Source organism: Perognathus longimembris, chromosome 11 (genome assembly GCF_023159225.1).
Source record: "Perognathus longimembris pacificus isolate PPM17 chromosome 11, ASM2315922v1, whole genome shotgun sequence".
In the NCBI taxonomy this organism is placed as follows: domain Eukaryota; kingdom Metazoa; phylum Chordata; class Mammalia; order Rodentia; family Heteromyidae; genus Perognathus; species Perognathus longimembris.
Window position 1 is genome coordinate 20612149 of NC_063171.1, and position 7021 is coordinate 20619169.

Below are 7021 nucleotides of genomic sequence, written 5' to 3' on the forward strand. Positions count from 1 at the left end.
AGATTCAAGACTCAAATCAAGATTGTCAATTCCAAATTCACCTACATTCTTCTCATAATTCATGTTACCATCCTCTGAGCAAGCATCTCCCCAAACCTTATCTTCCTAACTCTGGTATTTTTAGCACCTAATGAGCTTAAATAGAATTTGTCCTGAATTTAAAGAGCTAGGATAGGACCATGCAAGATTTGGTAATCTCTGCAAATAAGGTATTTTACATAATTGATGTATTACTTAAAATGAATCTAAAATTGAGTTTCCCTGAACCAGTAATATTTCAAATACAGAGAGGAGCTTTCTCCCTAAAGAAACCTATGATAAATCTCTTTAAACAGTAATTGTATACCATTTTAACTTTTTAATAAATCTAAAAATTTCCTATATGACATTTATTTAAAGCAAGAGTTGCTTTCCAGTGGCCTCTGAGCTAAATTTGGACTTTGAATATGTTTTGGTTAGTTGGCACAGTGCTTAAAAAATTAGAATAACTGGTAACATTAACAGGCAAGAGCTTTTAATGTAAAATGGGAGGGTTCTTTAATTGGATAATGTGGTGACACTGAGGTGAAATGTGAGGTTAGAAATGGTCTTATGACAGCATATGGCAACAGTAAGTTGAATAGGGATTGAGGCTGGGTCAGTGAGAGGCCACAATGTCCACCTAGTTCCCTTACTATGACTAATTCGCTCCTGACTGAAGACCCATTGTAGCTGTCTGGTCATGTTGTGGAGGAAAAAGCATAATGAATGTAATTAGGAGGATTCCATCCCACAGTCTTCTTAAAGGACACTCGAAGTAGAGACCTGGCAGAAACATTAGCAAAAGACATACATTTTACCGGCTACCTGGAAGTCTACATATGGTAAAACAGACTGCCAGTCAGTTACTTCTAAGGCTGATTCACTAGATAAATAGTACCCTGGGCTGTTTTGCTGGCATGTGTATCAGCCATCAGCAATAGATTCCTCCCCTAAATTCCTTTCCAGGAATCTTCTCTAATGGCATTGAAATGCAAATCAGCCTGAATGAAAAAGAGTTGAGAACCTCAGCAGTTAGGGAACTCATTTGTTGATTTGGCAAAGGAGAAAATGCTAATGTAAGAGAAAATTAGTTTGTCACTTTTATTGGTTTGAACTAGTCATTTATTTCATTGTCTTATGTTTAGGTTGCTTGTGATGTAACCAGGATGGAGTTAGAAAAAGGGATAAGAATTATAATTCATTTAACTTCCCTTCCCTCGTTAGTGAATTATTTCCTTTAGACCCCATCCACTGTGCACAGTGTATAAAAGTGTTCATACATGTGGGATCATAGCCAAAATAGCCAAGCCCTCACAACGCTCACATTTACTAGGACACTGTCTTTATTTATAAAGTTATTTACTTCTTCTAATACCTCTATGGTCTCCACATCAGCTTGCCAGTAAGTCCCGCCTGGTATCACTACCTGTTTACAAAACTCTGTGAAGTTTCTATTTCCCCAATGCTGTACTGTTTTCCCAGTGGGATGTACAAATTCCTGCCCCAGTTCCAACAGTCTTGTTACACTCCTTTTCGGACTATCCCCCTCCTCCTCCCAAATTCCTATAGAATGTGACTCATATGACTGCCCCCTAAAATTTTGTTTAAAAGCTACCCACACCTGTCCACTCCTGCTGCCTCCATTCCTGCTTGGAGCAACACAGCAAGTCCATCCCCCAAGAAAGCCTTGAGCCTGGTGGCTGGCCCTTCCTTTCTTCTTACAATACCTACCCTTCTTACTAGACAATTTAGACATTAAGCCGTAAATTGTTATCAGATTGCCTGTTATATGTTTAAGGTCCACTCCCAGGAGGGCTCCGTGCAGATGCCCCCCACCTGTTTAAGTCTTCGCCCAGTACCCGCATTACCTAGGTAACTGGCACACCTGGAGGCAGTTATCTCCCCCTTCTCTGAGGTCACATCCAATCCACCTGGCCCTACCTCCTGTCTTTCCCTATATAATCCGGCTCAACACGAGTCCCCACTCTTTTCTCTCTTACTCTTCCTTGCTCGTTTCCCTCTTTTTCCCTTCTCCTCTGTCTTCCCAGGCCTCCATCTTGTGTGGGCTGACAATTTGCTTTCCCCCCCACCCCAGTAAACTCGTTTCTACCTGAACCATGTTGTGGGTTTTCTTTCTGGTGAACCTTACATCTAGAGCTATGAGTCAGGAGGTGACAGAGTCCGGAGTCGCTGGATCCCTTCTTGACTCTTTTTTGAGGGTTAATCCCCTTCCTTGACTGACCAGCACTCTTCGGACCAAACTGGGAGGAAACTCACCTCGGACTTCTCTCCTTTACCATTGCTGGCTACGCATCCACCACACCATCTCCTCTCTACCTCTGGTGAGTGACTCCCGGCTACAGGTCCTGTTTGTCTGGCCATGCCAGAGGGACCCCTTATGCCTTTTGGCCACTCTGTTGTCATTTCAGGGAGGCCTGAATGGAGAATTTGATTCTACGTCTGCGGGCCCCATGTCTATGTCCTTGTGGACCCGGATCTATGTCCTATGGACTCCTATGTCTTCACCAGACTACTTACTCCATAAAGTCAGAATGCCTCATAGGCTACAAAATCAGTCTCAGTGGCCCAACATTTTTGGCGTGTGCCTGCAAGAGTGCGACGTGGGCTGGGTTCCAACGATCCCCTTGGTTCCTTCTCAAAGGCTAGCCATTTGGGGTTTGATCTACTCCAAAAGCCAAAGAAATGGGCAGTTTTAGAAAAATAACTCTGGCGATTATTTGTGGTATTCCTAATAAGTTACAGCCCCTGCCTCATGAGACTTCTTCCAGACTTCATTCAAAGACCACCAAGGGACAGCTGCTGCTTGCCTTCTCCCGGAGGGGCCACAGCTCCGCCTTTTACCCCTAATGACACCCGTTGCCAGCAGGAGGTAGCCAGAGAGAATAGGTGCCCTTTTTCATAATTATTAAAAGGCTGGAATGTAAGGTCCACCCCTGGGAGGGCTCAGTGCAGATGCTCCCCACCTGTTTAAGTCTTTGCCCAGTACCTGAGTTACCTAGGTAACTGGCACACCTCCAGGCAGTTACCTCCTTCTCTAAGGTCACATCCAATCCACCTGGTCATATCTTCCACCTTTTTCTATATAATCCAGCTCAAGACAGACCCCACCCTCATTCCTTTTCTATCTTTCTTTCCTTTTGTCTCTTACTCTCTCGCTATTTTCTCTTTTTCCCTTCTTCCTTCCCCTCTGCCTCCCCACACCACCATCTTGTGTGGGCTGGCAGTTTGCTTTCTCTAATAAACTCCTGAACCATGAGGTGGGCTTCCTTTCTAGTGAACCTTACAGTATATTGGATAAGTAATGCTTATGAATCCTTAGCTTTCATTCAAGAATAATGACGGCCTCAGAAGATTATAGTATTATCCAAGTATCATTTTCAGAAAGATAAATACATAATTTGTATGCAAATATTTGGTAAGAATTGTATCAACTATTTGATTCATTAATGAGGGCATGTAAAGAATATCAACACTGGTATATGTAAGGGAGAACAAAGGAAACTTGGAAGACAGAAATGCTGGGATCAAATTACATTTGATATGCGAATTATGATCTTTGAACTTACATTTTTATTTTTTTTATGTTAATTAAAAAAAACTAACCTTACAGAACCTGTAAGAATTCATCCCAGCCATCTCAGGAGACTACGTGAAGACAGTCACATACAAGAGAAGGAGGTTTGTAAGGAGATTTATTAGAGAGGCCATCTTTCCCACAGGATAGGAAGCAATATGGTGTTGGTCCCTATCAGGTGAATCCTGTAACTCTGGGGCTATAGATGGGAGATTTCTGTGTGTACAGCCAGGTCTGTGCATAGAAGAGGAGTGTCCACTTATCCTGACAGAAGCCCTGGGAGACTTCTTTCCATTTTTTATTGTTGTTGTAGAGGTGATACACACTAAGGTTACCTTTACATATATTGGATGAGAAGTACATTTATTTCCTTTTGCTTAGTGTCAGGGGTTCCCTTCTTTCATTTCCTTCCTTCCATCTCCACCCATGAGTTGCTTGGTTTACTTTCATCAATGTCCAGTGCAGCTTTTGGGCCCCTCTGCTGTAGTTTTTCACCTGCTTCCCACTGAATCTGTGCTCTCCTCCCAGCTTCCCTTAGATGTCCATGTGTATACACCAGATATGAGGTAAAGAATACAAATGATAAAACATTAAGAAAGTGTTCTTTGTTTTCTTATCTTTTAGGTTCTTTTCAGTATGTGCATTATTTTATTTACATATGAAGAGGTGCTTGGGTATTATAATTTGGAGCTTTTCTCCTAAGACTATCCTCTTTTGGTCTCACTGTGCAATGGTATCTTGAATCCTGTTTTCTTTGTCATATCTCCTGGTGTTTTAAATCTAACATCTGCATATCAGGGAGAATCTGTGCCATTTGTCGGCTTACCTCACTCAACATGATTTGTTCTAGTTCCATCCATTTTCCTGTGAATGTCATTATTCTTTCTAATGGCTATGTAAAATTACATTGCACATGCCACACTTTTTTTGATCCATTCATCTGTAGGAGGGTATCTGGGTTGGTTCCATATCTTGGCTATTGTGAACAGCTCAGCAATGAGCATGGATATGCAGGTGTCCTTGTCATATCTTGGTTCATGTTGCTCAGGGTAGATGCCTAGGAGTGCTATGGCTGGGTAGTAGGTTATGTCTATATTTCATTTTTTTTTGAGGAACCACCAGGCTGCTTTGCAGAGTGGTGCAGTATGGTTCCTCTTTCTCCAGCTCCCCACTCGCATTTGTTGTTGTCTGAATATTGGCCATTCTGACTGGGGTAAGGTGGTATCTCAGGGTTGTTTTTATTTGCATTTCCTTTATAGCCAGGGATGATGACCATTTCCTCATCTGTTTCTTTGCCATTCTACCTCTTCTTCTGAGAAGTCTCTCTTTAGCTCTCCAGTACATTTAGTGATTGGTTTTGGGGTGGGGAGGGATTTGATCTCTCTGTATATAATGGATATTAGGCCTTTGATGTATTGCTGGTAAATATCTTTTCCCAATTGGTTGGCTCTCTAGTAGCTATGTCTTTAGCTGTGAAAACCCTTTTATTTTCCTATAGTCCAATTTGTTGAGTCTCTCTATTTGTTATGCCCCTTGGAATCTATTCAGGAAGTTCCTGCCTGTGCCTATAAGTTCTAATCTCTCTCCTATGGGTTACTTGGGAATGCAGCCCAAAGAGCTCTTTAGTACAGCTTGAAATCTGGAATATTGTGATACTGCCTGCTTTTCTTCTTTTGCTTAGAATTGGTTTGGCTAATCTAGGTCTTTTGTTGCTCCATATGAATTTTTGGATTGTTTTCTCTTTCAGTAAAGAACGTCACTGGGATTTTTTGTTGTTTTTGCCAATCATGAGACTTGAACTCAGGGCCAGGCTTCTATCCTTGAACTCTTTTTGTTCAAAGCTAGCACTCTACTACTTGAGCCACAACACCATTTCCAGTTTTCTGGTGGTTAATTGGAGATAAGGGTCTCACGGACTTTCCTGCCTGGGCTGGCTTTGAATCATGAGCTTCAGATCTTAGCCTCATGAGTAGCTAGGAATACAGGTGTGAGCCACCAGCGCTTGTTTTATATTATTCTTTTTGAGGCTATTGAAAATGGGGATGTTTTCATGATTTCCCTTTCTGCTTGTACATTATTGATGTACAAAAGGTTACTGATTTCTGTGGGTTAATTTTGTATCCTGCTACTTTGTTGAAATGGCCTATTAGATCTAGGAGTTTGGAGTACAGTGGAGTTCAGTTCTTGGTTCAGTTTGGGCAAGTTGTATTTCTCTAGAATACCACTGACTATCTAAGACCTCCAGAGTATGCTAGGGAAAAAGGGACTGACAAAATTAAAGAATACATATATATAAATTATATATATATAAATTAATTGGAATTAATTAATTTATATATAAATTGTATATATAAATTAAAGAATACATATATATAATTTGGTAGTGGTAAGCGTTTGAACTCAGGGCCTTGGGCTGGCTTGCCTGATATGGTATCACTGATTCACAAGTTCAGTCCTGTTTTTCACTGGTTGGTTTTAGGACAGCATCCCACTTCCTGAACTACACTATCTGCCCACCTTTAGGCTACCAGTCAGTCACTGGGAATATGGGCACCCATACCACATCCAGCTTCCCTCCATGGAAGCAGATTATGGGAGTCAGTGTCACATACTTTTCATCCCAGGCTGGCCTGACACTTTGACCCTCCCAATCTCAGCCTCCAACATAGCTTGGGATGACAAGTATATGTCACTGTGCCAAGTTGTTGTTTGAGAGTATTGTGATCTATTTCCTAGGCTAGCTTTGAAATACAATCCTCCCATTCTTAGCCTCCAGTCACTAGCACCTGGTTAAAAAGAGGTACTTCTTTTTCATGGTCTATATTGTTTTAATTAGTAATGTCTATACTGATAAAAAAAAAAGTATCCTATACGTAGAGCTAGTCCTCAATAATGAAATGTAAAGGCCAAATCTTTTCCAATTATGTTCAACAATAATTGAACAGCTAACTTAATGCTGCCATATCTGGTGTCTCATTGAATTTCTTCTGAGGGTGGAGATCATGCTTTGGGTAGACTATTTCCTAGTGAGCATAACTATTAGATTGAGTGTATCCTTTATGCATGCAAATGTTGTGGTTTAAAGGCATTTGGAAAACTTCAAAAAGAAAAGAATAGAGAAAACAGGCCACAGGAGCTACTTTGAGCAGCTTTACATAAGCATGTTACAACTAACAAGGACCATAAAGCTTAGACTCTACACCTATTTCTAGACTCTAGAAGGTAATTAAGCACCTTTACAACCCAGTCTACTTTCTCAAGGAAAGTAGAGGAACTAAATTGTGCATTCCAGATAATCCTCCTTACAGTCTACTATAGGATCCCAAGGAATTCACTGAAAAAAAGTAGGAAATCAGCACTTAATTATATCCAAAATGTATGTGTTATAGTAACAGGAATAAGAAA